We start from the raw sequence: 17,742 nt of genomic DNA, 5'->3' as shown, positions 1-17,742 counted from the left end.
GAGAAAAATAGGAGGAAGAGTTTGTAATTGGAAAGATAGTATGACCTATGTTACAACTTGCTGAGGTCATGAGATGAGGCAATTCACAGTGTATCATACATAGCAGAAACTCCTATACACATTTAGCACAATCAGCAAATAACACAGGCTCCCAGACAGAGTAAAAATGTCTCCTACTCCCATTGCATCACCAGCACAAGCTTTTGTATGGAACAGTTTTTCTCAATACATTTGTTTAGGTTGATAGAGTCACCAAACTCTAAAACCAACCCTACCCTAATTTCCCTCATTTGCATATATTTGTTTATACTTAATTAAAATGTGGAGCTAGCAAGTCTCCTCCCTGGGCCATGCATATTCATTATCAATCAATACATTTAGGGAAAAAGTTTCTTTCTTGGCCATCATAATTGTCTTTTTATCTTTTCTTTGTGGATTACTGTTATGTCATCACATGGTATTTTGCAGAAGGTGGGAAATTACAAACTTGGTCATGATTTATGGAAAGGAGAGATCCCTCAGATCACCGAGCCCAACCTAACTAAACATCACATGCAACAAAAATCATGCAGTTAACTATTTTCCAGGGGTTAATAATAAAGATTGGAAAAAGAAAATAGAACGAAAGTATTACTTAACACTTTTCCTATTTGCCTTTTCTCTGCTTCAGATCATACATGCTCAGGCTCTGTAAAGCCCACCCAAACGGCTTCATGGCTGGATCTTTAGTGCCAGAAGTAGTTCAACCCTACTTCTGTCAATGGAGTAGCCTATTCTGACTAGTCCTGATTCTGGAGCAGGAATTGGGAAAAGGGAGTTCCATCCTCTATTATCTATCATCGGAAAAATATACATGCATATCATTTATATGTATCATTTTTATTTTTTATTCAAATGGGACAAAAACTGCATGTAAATTGGACCATTATGAAGGGATAAAGCATGCCAAATTTAATAGAATTGTGTGGAGTATATGCCCAACATTCTCAAAGTTCCCAATACATTTGTTGAACCATTTTCTTCATCCTCTCTGATATACTCATATGTACATCAGTAGCGGTAAAATAAGATGGGGGCAAATAATACATATAAGGAAAAGATCCCCTTCTGTTTTATTTAAAATTTTATACAACTTATACAATTAAAAAAAAACCAATTAAAAATTATGCTTGGGAGTGAGGACTTTACATAAAAATTAGTGTAAGTGAAAAAAACTAAAAGATAACAGTGTGATATATACATTGTGAAAAGACAGAGAGGAAGAAATGTAGGGAATGAGAGGGGCAGACAGATGCAAAAACAGATTGAAAGAAGATTAAACCGAATGGGTATGATGAAAGGAATAAATGAATCAATTTGTCATTTGCAAGACAGAGCAATATCACACACAAAATCACTCAAAAAGAATCAGGAGGACAGTGTAGTATGATTGTAATGATAACAAATATGGATCTCTCTCTCTCTCTCTCTCTCTCCACTGTACTCCCCTTTTTTTCTCAAAGAAGTGCCATGTTTTTCTAAAATCTCCTTCTGAACTGTGGTACTACCCAACCACATAAGAGAGGGACTTAAATCAGGGAAAGAGTGAATTAAATGCCTTAGCCCTAAATGACCCCATTTTGTACAAAGGTCAGGCATTTTCTGAGCCAGGGCACAGAAGCTTTGGCTATAAAATGGTTTAGAAACAAACAAACATTTAAAATCCTAATACCTTGCCAAATCATCCCAAATTCTTATATTATAGTATATTATTTATAACGTAACAATTATAATCTATATACTAATGAGTACTCACTCGAGTACTCTGAGTAGAAAGGCAGGCTATAAAATCACATAATTACAAACATTTACAGCAATTTATTATGTCTTTCTTACACCAGAGGTTGCTTGAGCAACTAAGAGATAAGAAAAAGTCTAACTTCAGCTTAAGCACAGTTCTATCCATCCTTTTTCAACTCCTATACTCCTAAATACTGTTGTGCATCAGTTTGGCCAAGACAAGACAAGTGAACCTGTTTAATGTTTTTATTCTGAACTCCATGAAACTTCTATGCCAAACTATTTCTATAGAGCTTCTGCATATTGCAAAGAATAGTAACCTTGCTATAAAATATCATTGGGGTAGTGGGTGGCAAGATTGCTGTAAAATTAGTAACCCTTCAGATCAGACTATCATTGGTCATCTAAGTCCCCAAAAGCTTAGGTTTTTCATTTCTTCCACTCACTGTCCCCCACTGTTTTGTGAGCAACTTTAGGCTAGTGACTAATTTATTTTATGGACAAGTCCAATGAGTTAATCACTTAAAATTTCCAGTTTAAACCTAGCCATCAGCTCTATCACCTTCAGGAAGGGGCATCATCTTTCCTTATAAATACCATTTATTTTTGTACAAAACCTGAAAACTGGTCTTTGAGAAATCTGGCATGAATGTTCCTTACAAGGGGCTTGCATTCTGTCACAAAGGTAACAGGCTTTTTTTTTTATTCAACAGATTTTAAAGGAGCATAACTCAGAATTTATGTAACTATTTCTACATCTTCATTGCCTTGTAAACAATGACAACTCATTCTGTTGAAAAACGAAACAAATGTTTCCTATATTTTTCTCATGGTAGCCTATGGGAGAATACTGCTATTTATTTATTATTGAATTTATACCCCACCTTTCTGTTTATTCCAGTGATCAAGATAGCTTACATCAATAAAAAATACAGTTTATGAGACAAAACAAAATTAATGCAACAAAAATCAAAACCAAAATTAAAATTAGACATTAAAATAATTAACAATTATATCCTTGACAGAATAAAAGTGCTTTTACCATCTTCCTAAATATTTTTCAATTCTTGCTCTTGTTCTGGTCATGATTATCTGTGCAGCAACCCAGAACAGATAAAACTAATTTTGTAAATTGTAGCTAAATTTACAGTGAATAGCTTTGCTCACCATTAGTCATGCTGACTACCCATACTGGCAGACCATTCAAACAATTAAAATATTACATGGTGGAATCATGGTAATGACAAGATTTGAAGCTTTTTAACAGTTTCCTAGCCATGATCCTTTATCAGGGTGCCTTGATAATCCCTGCCACTTCTTTCCTGCTGTTCTGGAAACCTCGTTGTTTTTCTCTATGCAGAAAAGCTGGATCTTGAGTGTGTCATCTGGATATGTATCTGGATATATTGACATGCAACACTTACCCTTCTTTATCCTGCTGTTCACTAATAGTATTTACAGTTGATCATGCAACAGAAGAGCTGTAAGATATCCTTCAAATTCCTATTTGGAGAACAGTCCAGAAACGGATAACTTCCCACAAATGAAGCAACTCCTGCTACTACTTGGCTGTTGCTCCCCCCCCAACTCAATTCTTACATTTCCTCCCATTGTTCAAGAGAAGTTTCCTTCCTGTTGCTTTCTCCCACCCTGCAAACAAGAATTATTCAGCTCTTTACTGTGAATATGACAATGATCCTCTATATGAAAGTACTTTGTACATGTTACTGTATACCTCATTGAGGTGATAATTCTATGCTTTGAATGTAAGGATTTAAATTGCAGATGAGAATTTTGAAGATAGTTCTTCTTATATTGATCTACTATATTTTTTAGAACAGGAAACTCTTTTGTTAAGAGTTGGTCCCATTGTAGACAATGTATTATTTAGTTTATTTTCAAACATTATTCCTGCCCTGTCCACCTCCATCAATTGTATAGCTAGGGTAACGAAACAAAACAAAACTAATAAAGATTTATTTTAGTCCTACAGAGCTTTTAATCATCCTGCCAGTGAAGACTGTTAAATCTTCATACCTAAGGAACATGAGTACATAATGAGGAAATGACAACTTCTGATTAATGTAGATTACAAATCTATGGGGATTCTCTCAGGCATGGGGGTTGGGAGGTAGTTTTGCTCAGGAATTGTACAAATTTGCTGTTGACTAGTTTATCCTTGGTGGCCATGTTTTTTGCTTTCTTTTTATGTTATTATATTATTGATGTTTTTATTGTGTTGGCTGTCCAGAGTTAGCCATATACATCTGATAAGTTAAAAATTAAAAAATTAAAAGAAAATCAACAAAACAGAGCATATTCAGAGAAGGCTGTCAAGATGGTGGGGGGACTGGAAACCAAGTCCTATGAGGAACTGATTATGCTTAGTCTAGAGAAGAGAAACTGATGGGAACTGTGATAGCTGTGTTCAAATATCTAAGGGACTGTTATATAGAAGAGGGAGAAGACTTGTTGGAAGACAGCAGGGCCAGAACCAGTGAGTTGAAACTACAGTATATGGAAATAGATTTTGATTAAATATTAGGAAGAATTTCCTGACAGGAATATGGCCTTCATTGGAGGTCTTCAGAGGCAGCATAGCCGTCTGTCCAAAATACTTTAGAAGATTCTACACTAAGTAGGGGTTGAACTAGATGACCTCCACGGTACCTTCAAACTCTATGATTCATTTTCTCTTGCATACTATGGCAAGATCTATACTTATTAACTTCAGGCCTTTCATGTTTTGCTTAATGCTATGATACTTGTAAATTTTCTTGCTTTGTTTAAATCTGTGCCCTAAAACAGTGATCTCTGTGCCATGATTGGGAACACTAGGACTTCTGGTCACCTCTTTTCCCACTGAAAATAACATAGATAGGGCCTACACTATTACTATCATTGAACTAAAACTCACCACTTTAGTCATATGGATATTGAGGCTGCCTGTTAATAGTTACAATACCTCAGCCCTATGCATAAAAATGCACACGCTGTCAAAGTTTCTTCCCCTCACCATAGTTCTCAGCAACTTTCTGCTCCAACACCTAGCCAGAGTTCTGCAGGATCACTGTATCCCTGTCAGTCTGTGCCAGGAACATTTGTCCTCCACACTGAAAGGCTCCAATCTTTTAGCTGGATTCTACCCTGGAATGCTGTAGAGCTTCAAAGTAGTTCTGGAAAGACACCACAAGGATTCCAAGAATGCTACTTTATTGTTATAGGGTATAATAAAAGAATCTTGAAAGCCTGTTAAGAGTTTCTCTCAACCCCATCTTAGACCAAACAGAATCAAGTTGAGGCTATTTTGAGTTTTTCTCATGCTTTCTACTTTCCCAGGACTCAGTTGCCATTTCACCTCCCCTAACAGTTCTTCCCTTCCAAGGCCATCCTACATTACTTACACTATCTTCTAATTCACCTAATCACTGAACAAATTAGGAATTCTGTAGAAAGTAATCTAGAGTAGTGGCTACTACGTGTTATCCCTACTGGGGATTAGAGGTATTCTTTTTCAGCAGCATACATGAAGAAGAAAGGTTCCATTATTTGCTTATTAAGGAAAAAGGTAATGTGTACATTACAGGAGCTTATTTTAAAAGAATTGCCTGTGATTATACCAGCTGATGTGTAGTATAATTGTTCACATATCTATTCAAAACAAAGCCTTATTAAATTCACTGCGTACTCTCAAAGAAATGGTGATAGGAATGAAATGTTAGGGTTCCATGGACCAATCTCATCCCCAACATGCAGTAGTGCATTATTCAACATTTGGTGTTTCTTCCAGTGGAGTTGCTGATCTGGGAGTGGAAGAGTTCTGTGTAACTACACTGTCAGCTTTAGGGTGGTTGCTGACTGCACAAATAGGGGACTATTTAAAATGGTCTTCTTCAGGCACCTGAGCAATCTGAATTATTTCCTAAATGTATTTCAGGGTTTCTTGCCTCTATCTGTAACACAGTTGAAGTTTTGGTTGAATTGGGACAGTAGATGCTACCATTCCTGAACACTTCCTTCCACTTCCTTAGAGCTAAATCAGATCCTAATTTAATAGGCAGCTGAGAGAGGAATGAATGGAAATGGGGGAGGGAGAGAATGGAATGAAATAATTATTGAGGGAAATTGGACCAGGCATGGACTAAAGTCTACTTGGAATGTTATTATGTGGTGATGGAGAGGTTACTTCTCCGCACAAAAGAGGATGGTGCTATGAAAGGGTCCTTCCCCCAGGATGCTGGAGAGGAGTAACTAGAGTGGCTCATTGTGAGCAGTTTGTAAGATTCTTGGTGGATAAAGTTGCTCAGGTCCACCTTAATTTGGACTCAGGCAGAGTTTGATGAATAAATAACTATTATTTGCAATGATGCAAACAGGATGTCTGGAAAGGGATAAGCTTACTTGATTTTTTCCCTTCCTGGACAACTAAATTGGCCAATAGAATCCCATGTTTAAGAAAGTGAATTAATGTTCCTTGTAGGAGGAATGTGTACAGGAATAAGATTATTATTGAAGAAACCTTTCCTTGGCCTGGAAAATCTGACATTTCAGTCAGGTTCAAATGCACCATTTCTGGCTAAGATGATAGAGAAAATGATGGCCTTACAACTAATGATGGCTAATGATTTTTTGGACCTACAGAATTTCTGAGAGGCTTTTAGATATGTAACTGAAATTTTATGCACTTTGGTAGATGATCTATGCAGGAATTGGATGGGAAGAGTAAGGTCCTGCAAGTTGTCTTAGAATGTTTGAAGGTTTTTTTAATATTCTTGCACATATGTTCTTCTGCACCATTTGTCAGAACTGGATATTATGGATACTTTTTTTTAACTATGATCCTGGTCTTTAGTGTCAGGTAATACTGGATGACTACTAAGCCATAAGAATTTTTTTACGAAGTACAACAGATTTCTGGCTCATCTCCAATGTTATTCATCATCTATGTGTAACTACTGAGAAAAGTCTAGATCTTTGGAGTGACGTGCCAACAATATGCTGATGATATCCAGATGTACTATCCCTTACCATCTAACTCAAGAAAGCAATTGATTTCTAGTACCTGAGATCAGTAACAGGGTTAATGAGGGTGAACAAGCTGAAATTAAATTCAGACAAAATAGATGTGCTGTTGCACAGTGGGAAATCAGGCTCTGGGATTGGAGTCCAGCCTGCTGTGGATATGGTTGGACTCTGCCTGAAAGAGCAGGTCTGTATTAGAAAATCTCTTTTGACATCTATCTGTTTCTGGATTCTCAGATAGCAGCAGTGGCAAGGAATGTATTTGCTTAATTAGATCTAATGAAATGGCTACAACCATTGGTGAACTTGATTATTGCAATGCACTCTAAGTGGGAGTATCCTTCAGGAATGGAAAATCAAGAGAAAAAAAACCCTAGAAAAAGAAAAAACTTACCAACAAAATTAGAAAAATAGATCTAAGCCCGTTTGATACAGAACAACAAACTGATGTGGGCAATATCCTTCACAGCTGACTTCCTGGCACCAGCTGTACACCTCATACAATTTGACGTCCTGAGCCAGAGAACGGCCTTCTCCCCAGCCCAATGCAACACCTTCCCTTTGTACTGCTGGAAAATAGAGGCCAGAGGATTATGGATATGCCCCTGCCTGCCAAGCAGGAGAGGTAGAATCTGTTGAGCATGTCCTACTCTATGGTCAATTTACAGGGAACCCTGCAGAGCCCTAATTATTTTGCTTACCATCTAACAATATGTACAGTTGTTGCTGTCTGACACCAACCATGAGACAACATGCAATATGGCCAGGTTCTGTGTGGCTACATATTAAATATGACACTTCAAGCCAAACCTGCTTGATTATGGTCTACGAGATATAGCTTACTCCTACACTAAGTTTAGGACTGATTTACTTTTTCATTAGCTAAAATCACTCATATTTTAACTTAAGCTTTTTAACATAAAATATTATTTTAGTTAAAATTTCTGTTTTATACCTTCCCCCTTAATCCTTTTAGTTTTATCCTTAAGTCTACTAAGGCCTAAAAGCTTTTTATCTTTATTTCTCTTAGTTAAAATTACTGTTTTATACTGACCCTCTGTAATGTATTTTAACCCTTTTAGTCTCATGTAGGCCTATTGTTATATGTCCTTTATATTGGTTAATGACAGCAATAAGGGTTGATTTGATTTAAACAAAAAAGAAAAAAGAGAAAGCATTAATAAAATATTAGGCTATTCAAATATTGAAATTAATTACATTTTCAATGTCATCATTATAATTCAATTTTTAAACAGTGAATTAAACTTAGACTATGTGGAATCATATTGTCTTATCTTGCCTCTCCTCTGATATAGAGCTAACTCAAAGGCTAAGAGTGGACAGATTTCATTAAATCAACTTTTGAACTTTGGAATATGAACATTCTTCCAGAAGTAATCACCTTTTTCACAACATTCTAAGCTCAATATATCCAAAGCTTTTCGTAATTGAAAAATTCCAAATTTCTGAGATATATTGTAATAAAACATTGAGTTCTTTGACCTTAAATTGTCTTCCAGGGAGTTGATTCATCCCAGTAGTAAAAATTAAGAGTAGACACACCCATAACATGTGCACCAAAGTTGCTTCAAATTTATTACATTTTCAGCATAGAAAAAATGATAGCTAACCTTTTAAACTATTCTTTAAGAAGTCCAATAATAAGGAAAGAATTTTGTCAGCCTTTGGGCTGGCTGTTTGAGGACATCAACCAAATGAAAGTACTTGTTCCATTGAATTGTGGTGGTGACCATTGAATTGACATATATAAAAACAGTGTTTCTCAACCTTGCTGGCTGGGGAATTCTGGAAGCTGAAGTCCACACATCTTCAAGTGGCCAAGGTTGAGGAACGCTGATTAAAAAGAAGGGCCAGGATACAGCCCTGTTTCACTCCTTTCCAGATGGGGATATCTGCAGAAAAATGGCCATTACTGCCACATCGAACTTTTATGACAGTTTTATTATACAGCATCCTAATTAGGCAGAGTAACCTCTGGTCTATGGATAATTGTGACAGCTTCCACCAGAACCTTACTCTATATATAGAATCAAATGTTGACTTTACATCAGTAAAGGTAACATCTAAGAACGTGCAGGTGTACAATGTGTGTATTTCTCTCCCAAAAACTGCAGGACAGCATATTGATCCATGGTTGATCTGTCCTCCCTAATGCCTGCTTGTTCATTGCCAAATTTTTCCTGTTTTAACCAATCAAGAAGCTTATAAAATAAGAAACATTCCTATAGTTTACTGGAAATACTAAGGAGACTACTCAGGTGATATTTGTTAGGGTGAATGCTATTATCTGTGACAAGGTTTTGTCATTCCTGTTCTATATATGCAATATTTAATAGGTAGAACTTCAGTATGCTATGTTTAAAGTATTTTATAGCCATTTTGTTACCCAGGCTCTGTTTTTAGTATCCTCTTACATGTTCTCACTGCATTATTGCTGTATGTATTCTTATTGATGTTTTAGATTTTAGGCATTTTTACTTTTTTTTTAGACAATGTTTATGTTTTCTCCTGTGCCATAGCTTCTCATGCTTTTATTTCTTTAAGAAGCCAACTGTTTAATTTGCTGGCCAATGACCACAATGAAGATTCTCTGTCTATCTATGTACTTTCCTTTTATTTCTAATATGCACAAAGAACACTTTTTTGGTTATTTTTGCTATTTCTAGCAAGCCTTAGCTCATTCTGAGTTTTAGTCTTTCTGAAAGAGTTTTTAGAAGCTATTTTGCATTTTCTTTGGTTATACATCCCTTTTTCATATACCTTTCATACCTTAAATATGTTCCTTTTCTCTTAAGTATTTTACAACAATTTCTTCCATGTTTCTATATATTGTTGATTATCTAATTTGGCATATTCCACCAACCATTTTCAAATACCTGTTACATGCTTATTATTTTGTAAAGACTGTGTTAAATTTTCTAGTGGTAATTTTGAAAGTTTTAGGGCTATTGGCCATAACCAGGTTGGATTCTCCCATTAATTAAATTTCAGCATTATAAGCATGAAACCAGAGTTGATGTTCATGCCACACTTCCATATTAGTTAATATAGTAGAAGTACGGATTTCATACTTACAAAAATAATAAGATTTTAACACTCTCCAATGTATAATGGGCACTGTTACGGTTTTTCTTAATATAGTACAGATCACAGACATAAATACTGCATTTGTTTTTTCCATAAAAACTGTTTTATTGTACAAAATCAAAATCCCATTCCTTACAACCTTAATGTTAATTTTGTGCTTGCTTTTATTTTCCTATTTTATTAACGCTACCTATTTTATTCTACTGTCTTCCTATTACTATGTATTTACAACTATTTCTAATTTATTCAATCTCTATGTTCCTATCTCTATGTTTGTAGCACTATGTTTTCTTATATTAACTATTTCTTAGCTCTTTAAGTCTTTTCTTTCTCCCCCAGGTCTTCAGCTCTCGTAGCCAGTCTCAGCTTATTTGCATGTGAAAATCCTTTTCACTCCTCCATAGACTTGAGAATGGGCTTTTCTCTCCCCCCACCCCTCGGCACTCACAGGCCTCTTTTTCTGGAGCTGGTTTGTGGAGCTCTGCACCTGGGCTGCTTCAGGCAGTGGGCTTGCTCGGGTTTGCAGACTCTGGTGGGGCTCTTTTCCTCCCCGTCTCTCAGCTCTGCCTCTCAGCCGGTCTTGCAGCTCCAAGAATGCAGCTTTCTTTTGCTGTCTAAAGACTGCGGCTGAGGTGCTTGTCTTTGTATTGGAGGTTTCTCTTTCCCACTTCTCCGTTGTCTGCCAGGCTTGGCTCCTTTCTTGCCACACCCACACTCAAGCTTGTTTTCTGTTCCATTTTATAGGACAAACTGTCCAACTAAGGAGAGGGAGGGGCTGTTTTCACCCCCCTTCCCAAGCAGCACCAAAACTCTGGATTCTTGGAGGGAAACGAAATGCCAAGTGGTGCATTCGCTCTTCCACAGGGACTAATTTCTCTATTTCAACTGCTATAAAAGCAAATTTCATTAACCAAAATAAAATAAAATAAAAGCTGTATGATAAAAATTAAATTTAAGGAATCACAGACTGAATAATTGAAATTTCTTGAATAAAATTAATGGCAAAGGGTTTTTTAAAGATCTTTTTTATCCTGCATTATTTGTATAAATAGCTCAAGGCAGCGAACATACTTAATACTCCTTCCTCCTCCGGTTTTCCCCACAACAACAACCCTGTGAGGTGAGTGGGGCTGAGAGAGAGAGAGAGTAACTGGCCCAAAGTCACCCAGCCAGCTTTCATGCCTAAGGTGGGACTAGAACTCATGGTCTCCTGGTTTCTAGGCTGGTGCCTTAACCACCAGACCAAACTTTTCTCCAAATCTCTGAAGATGCATTCATTTCTGAAAATATATTTAAATAATATGTAAAGGAATGCCACATACTGTAAAAAATACTGATAGCAAAACATTCATTTTTAAAGTATTATTTTGCCTGCAGGATTCAATTTAAATAAGGCCTATCCAAATTTGCTGCTATTGTAATAACAATATATTTCAATTTAGTCTAATCATCTGAGATATATCTCCAGAAACCTTCAGTCTAAGATAAGTTGTGGAGAGGACCACAGTTGATTTATGCAACACATAAAGTCATCAGTTCAGATTTATATTGTACCTAAAGTGGGCTCCATAGTTGTTCATTCATTTTATTAAGTTTAGTATAAACTATTTAAGTTTCTTAATAAATATCAGCATCTCATCTACAAACAATACTTTATATACTGTTTTCTTGTATGTGTCAAATAATGATTATCACTATTCTGTCTAATGTGGTCATGGCTTCCAAACATAAATAAAATAATAATGGAGAACCCTGCCATGTGCCCTGTCCAATAAAAAGAGATTGACTAAGATGCTATGAGTCCTTACACATGTTTTTGGAGGAGAAAAGTTATGATCTATTTCAAAAATTCTGCAGGAAAGAATAAAAAAAATAGGCAAAGCCATAACTTCTATCAGGTCTCTGAATCCAATGAAATAATTACAATATGATCCACCTCACAGGGTTGTTGTTGTGGGAAAAAATAGGCAGGAGTATTATGTATGTTCACCACCTTGAGTTATATATAAAAAAGGCAGATAATAATAATAATAATAATAATAATAATAATAATAATAATAATAATCTGTTTTAATGCTACTTAAAGTGTCAAGGTTTATTAATATCCTCATATTGTCAGGTCCTTAAATTAATCCTGCTTCATGAGAGTGAATCAATTTTGTTACTTTTTTCTTGTAGTTAGCAAGCATTCCGGATAATACTGATTGAACATTCACATGTGATTGAACATTCACATGCAGAGATAATAACAACAGCAGCAGCAGCAGCAGCAGCAGCAGCAACAACTTGTATGCCGCCCAACTCGCAATGATCCTGGGCAGCTCACAACAATCAAAGAAATTAAAATCAATAAATATCAATACATTTTTATCTTTAAAGATAAAAATAAAACTAAAAGTTCTCTGGTTTATACAATATATATAATCTTTACCTGGTTTGGGGATTATAGAAATTTCATTAAGGCAAACTGGTAAAACACCATATTCAAATACATTCAGATAAAAGTGCAAATGTTTAGAAACAAAATATCATATGAGTATTATACCATTCTATAGGGAACATATCCAGGCCAGGCACTTTACTATTCCTTGAGCTGAGCTATCAACTCTACAGTATTTTTAAATTTTTCCTCCTGCAGAGGCTGGTTGGGGCAGGGGATGGGGAAGCACTCAGCTGAATTCTGAACTGTGTGGGGATGCTTCAGACCGAATCTGTGGTTGTGCAAAACAAACAAAACGAAACGAAAGGAGTACAACCTTTGCTTCAGTTTCCTTCATGTCAGCAAAGAATAGGCATGCAGGAATGCTCAGAAGCAGCAGCCTGCACTCTCAGCAGCTTTAAAGGAGGTCTAGAGAAGATAGTGAATGAAACTGTATCTGAATTTGAAAGTGCAAGAACTCGGCTCCTCACTGGTATTGGAATGAGTGGTACATATCCCTCACTAATCTGTAGTAGAGCAGCAGCTTCCTGTTTCCTTTCCAGGGAACTGGGAGGCTCCCATGTCACAAGCCAAACAGGAAATTTGTCCAGCTGTATTCAGTGAAACTGCTCCTCATATCCCCAGGCCACCCAGTTTCCTGGATGTTGACTTTCGTACTGGATCTCTAAAACAAGGCATATTTTTGTTTTGCTTATTCCCCAATGAATACTGTCACAAAATCCTTGTAGCCTGACTTTTTAATAGTGGTTTCTGGGAGAGAATATTGTTACTTTCTATTTGCTTCTTAGCTTTTATTCTAGCACTGAGCAAGCAAGGTGCTGAGCTGAAGAGAAGAGGGAGGAAGAACAGACCATTGGCTGCTTCAGAAGGAAAGGTGGGGGGGAAGAAGGACAGAATTGCACTGATGACTAGTGATGTTATGAATACAGGAATACTCATTTAGCAACCACAATTGGAACTGGCAACCTGGTTGTTAAGTGAAACAGTCACTAAGTGAAACTGCTGTGTTTCTGATCTTACTTCAGCTCTCCTTTGCTTTACAGATCTGCAAAGGTCGTAAATTTGAGGATGGGTTGTAAAGTTACTTTTTCATCACTGTCATAACTGTGAATGGTCGCTAAACAAGGTAGTCGCTAAATGAGGACTACCTGTACTGAGACTTGCATGCTCTCAAAAATTCCCACAGATAGGGAATGTTACTGGCCATTGTGTTTATATAGAATAAATGGTGAGGTTTCTGGTGTGTCCAGAACCTTCTGCCCATTTGAAAACAGCCTATATCTATTCTGGTGACAACCATGTTGAACTCAGTAACTTACTCCCAAGTAAATTTTTTAGGAGCGCAGCTTCCTTTTATTGCTCTTGAGGTAGGAATATTCTGAGAGATATTTTGTGGTTCTGTGGAATGTGCTGGCAACCACTACAGAAGGAGCCCAATTATTTTTTCATTCATTTGAATTAATTTAAATTAATTGTATTTCTATTTATGTTTTGAGAGCAAGGATACAAATAATTGCAACAAATACATGCAGCATATTACTGTATTATACAATGATTATAGTCACAAATGTTACCAGAATATGGGTAAGTGTGAGTGATTTAGAACTATATGGTAAATGTCAACTTTTCCAGTACAGGTAGTCCTTGTTCAGTCCTTGAACTTGTTCAGTGACTGTTCAAAGTTATGACAGTGCTGAACGAGAGGGACTTACGATGGTTCCTCGAAGTTGCAGCTATCACAGTGTCCCTGTGGTCATGTGATTGCAATTTGGGTGCTCAGTGACTGGCTTGCAATTATGACATCACAGCATCCCACAGTCATGTGATTGCCATTTGTGCTCTTCACTGCTGGCTTCTGACAGCAAAGTCAAAGAGGAAGCCAGGAGGAGGTCGCAAATGGTGATCATGTAACTGTGGGATACTGCAACTGCGCGGTATTCACCTAACAGTGGCAACTGGGACTGCCAGAACTGCTGTTGCAAGTCAGCATCATCATGTGATGTCGCACCTTACGACTGCATCACTTAACGAATGGAGTTCCCAGTCCCAGTTACTGTTGGTGAATGAGGACTGTTGGTGAGTGAGGAGTTTACTATTGACAAAATGAACTTTGTACTATACCAAGGGGGAGGGAATGTAGAGTGAAAAAGATTAAAGATTGAAGAAAGATAGGTAAGGACTGGGGCTGAAAAAAATGGAATGGAGTAACTAAGAGACAAATGATTGACCAGACTGCAGGGAGATGAGAAAACAAATATGAGGTGCAGAGGGAGAGACAGATGAAGCTTCAGTGGTGACTGTCAGCCCTCCCTAGGTAGACCAGACCTGTCATGGTCTCAGAGCCACGGTCCACAGCACAGGTGAATAAGATCCCACCGGGTGCTGCACCCACAGATTCAGCAGCCACTGAATCAAACACTTACACCCTCTCAAGTCCCCCCTCAGCCAGCACCTCTTCCTCCTCCTTATACTTCAGTGAATTAGGGAGGCATCTGCCTGAGCTGCTTCCGAATGTTATCTCATTGCTCTGGATTTTAAAAAGACTTCAGCCCCTTTTGCCTAGGTAATGGTTCCTGTGTATCCATCCACAGGGTCATCTTCCTTATTCTCTACAATGCCTAAATGCAGAAATCAAAGATGGGGACAGCAAAAGAGCAACGCTGATCAAAACAAGTGTCAGCATTATGGGTACAGAAAGAAAAATGTTGGGATGGAAATGTTGGAGGATATCTACGACATGTAGTACAGGATGAAAAGAAATAATATGCTTGGCTTTTCCAAGACATTGGGCAAGCTTGCCCTCTTTCCTCCGATACTATTCACTCATGGACTCTCCCACCCATACTTCATGTATGCTCACCCTTTATCACTTTCACTTCAGACTTTCCTTCCATATGGCCTCTCTTGATACATGTGTGTGCACATGCATACACACACACACTACTGTATGTCCTATCTACTCTCATTCCCTCCACTCTGTATTCTCTCAAAAATGACATGTGTTATGGCAAATTGCAAAATTTCTATATAGATCTTCAGTCTATCTTGTAAATAAATTATCATGCTTCAGAGATTATCCTACTAATACAAATAGAAAACAGAAAGGATTTATAAGGTTTTACCCCTCCTTAGAAGGGGCAAAATGTTTCTTAGTTCTCACTGAAGCAAATATTACCATTGCAAGGCCTACTCCAACTTTCATTTGCCTATTGTCTCCAGAGCGATTGTATCCTGGCTCCTATATTGCTCAGTTATTATATAAATCCCTTGACATCAGCCTTAGATACAGTACATTGGCACATCATCCATCAAAACTGGCACATAAACATGTTTCAACCCTCCCGTATGCAGATGATGTAGTGGAATTGGCGTTAACACAAGTTGATCTGAGAAGGGCATTGTAGTCCTTTGTGGAATACTGCTCAGAGGAAGTTTGTGAGATCAGTTATGACAAGACCAAGGTTATAATTTTTGCAAAGCACCCTAAAGCCCATAGGTGAATACTAAATGGGCTTGAGCTGTAATGGATCAAACTATTTATGTACCTAGGAGTAATATTTCGAGGCACAGGAAGCCAGAATGCACATTTAGAATACACCCTACAGAATGTAGAGAGATCAACTTCAAGGCTTTTATAGATCTTGGGGAGCATTATATATTCCAGGTGCAATTAAATTATTTATTGCTAAAGCCCTAGTAGAACTTCTGTATGGTACACAGATAGGATCCTATTTAAAACATCGTTGGAATCCCTACAATCTAAATTTTTGAGAAATTTCTTTCAGTACCATAAAGTGAACTCTGTTTTATTCTCCAGATGGAGACTGGTGTACTCAAAATTGATACAATGATGCAGCTCAATACCCTGAACTATTGGTTAAAAACAGGCTTCTACACTAGTGGTCTGGTCCTCCAATATCCTCTGATAAATTTATCAGCAAATTGAGAAGCTCCATCTTACATATATTGAATCATTGTGGTTACTCTCTGGAAGCCATACTAGCCTTAGGTTATGATCAAGCCAAAGCCAAGATAAAGCAGAGAATAATAGATATAGAAAGACAGGAAGCTCAATCCTGTGGGTCAGTAGGGTTAAATCTGGGTGCTCAACCCACTAGCTTTAGTCCAGCCAGATACTTCAAGCAGACTGAAATACAATATCCAAATATGGCAGGCATTATTTAATGTTTTGTCTACAACTGCCTTGGAAGGAAGGTATAAGAAACTTCTGTACAATGAACAGAATTTCTGTACAATGAATCTACATGGCTTTGTCAGTATAGAGTGAACCACTGCTCATTTTCTTTTATACTGTCCCTTTTATCAGGATATTTATGATATTCACATGATATTTTGTACCATTAATAGCAAATTATCCAGGTCATACAAAGAAGGAGGAGGAAGAGGAGGAGGAAGAGGAGGATCATAGAATCATAGGGTTGGAAGGGACCTTGGAGGTCTTCTAGTCTAACCCCACCCCAAGGCAAGAGTCCTCATACCATCTCAGACAAATGGTTGTCCAATTGTTTTTTGAAAGCCTCCAGAAATGGAGTACCCACAACTCCAGGAAGCAAGCTGTTCCACTGCTTAATAGTTCTAGCTGTCAGGAAATTACTCCTTATTTCCAAGCTGGATCTCCCTCTGATGAGCTTCCACCCATTGCTTCTTGTCCTACCCTCAGGTGCTATGGGGAATAAATCAATGTCCTCTTCCCTGTGGTAGCCCTTCAAGTACTATCATGTCTCCCCTCAGTCTTCTCTTGGTTAAGCTAAACATATCCAGTTCCCTCAGCCATTCTTCATAGGATTTAGCCTCCAGACCCCTTATCATCCTTGTTGCTCATCTCTGCACTCTTTCTAGTGCTTCAGCATCTTTTTTGTATTGTGGTGACCAGAACCGGACACAGTACTCCAGATCTGGCCTCATCAGTGTAGTGTATCACTTCCCTTGATCTTGATACTATCCCTCTGTTGATGCAGCCCAGGACTGTGTTGGCTTTTTTGGCAGCTGCAGCACACTGCTGACTCATGTTTAAGCAGTGGTCCACTAGGATGCCTAGATCCTCTCATAGGCACTACTGTTGAGCAGGTACTGCCTATCCTGTACCTGTGCATCTGGTTTTTCCTGCCTAAGTGCAGGACCTTACTTTTCTCTCCACTGAACTGCATCTTGTTGGCCCAATGCTCAAGTCTGTGAAGATCCTTCTGAATCTGGAGTCAATCTTCCAAAGTGTTAGCAATTCCCCCTGTCATGAAGAAGGAGGAGGAGGAGGAGGAGGAGGAGGAGGAGGAGGAGGAGGAGGAGGAGGAGGAGGAACTAATAGTAGTTATCTGACAAATTGATAGTCTCTCAACATAGAATGTTGCTATACTATTATATTGCCTGCAGATATT

General features: G+C 37.7%; 1 protein-coding gene across 8 annotated transcripts in view; it reads right to left on the bottom strand.

Moving 5' to 3' along the window:
* Nucleotides 1–10,602, bottom strand: part of ARAP3 (ArfGAP with RhoGAP domain, ankyrin repeat and PH domain 3) — an 83,532-nt gene extending 72,930 nt beyond the window's left edge. For 7 of the 8 annotated variants that reach the window (XR_015794253.1, XM_088131587.1, XM_088131589.1 and 4 more), the window contains exon 1: nucleotides 3,204–3,349. The gene's annotated coding sequence lies outside the window, so the exon portion shown is untranslated. Of the gene's footprint in view, nucleotides 1–3,203; nucleotides 3,350–10,357 lie in introns of those variants that run through there. The other variant, XM_088131588.1, reaches the window with a different exon arrangement.
* Nucleotides 10,603–17,742: the final 7,140 nt, after the last annotated feature.

Source organism: Python bivittatus, unplaced genomic scaffold (genome assembly GCF_059951505.1).
Source record: "Python bivittatus isolate LINGU-HERP-01145 unplaced genomic scaffold, Pbiv_v1 ctg000960_np1212, whole genome shotgun sequence".
Taxonomy (NCBI): domain Eukaryota; kingdom Metazoa; phylum Chordata; class Lepidosauria; order Squamata; family Pythonidae; genus Python; species Python bivittatus.
The sequence above is the reverse complement of the archived record's forward strand: the minus strand, read 5'-3'. Positions and strand labels throughout refer to the sequence as shown.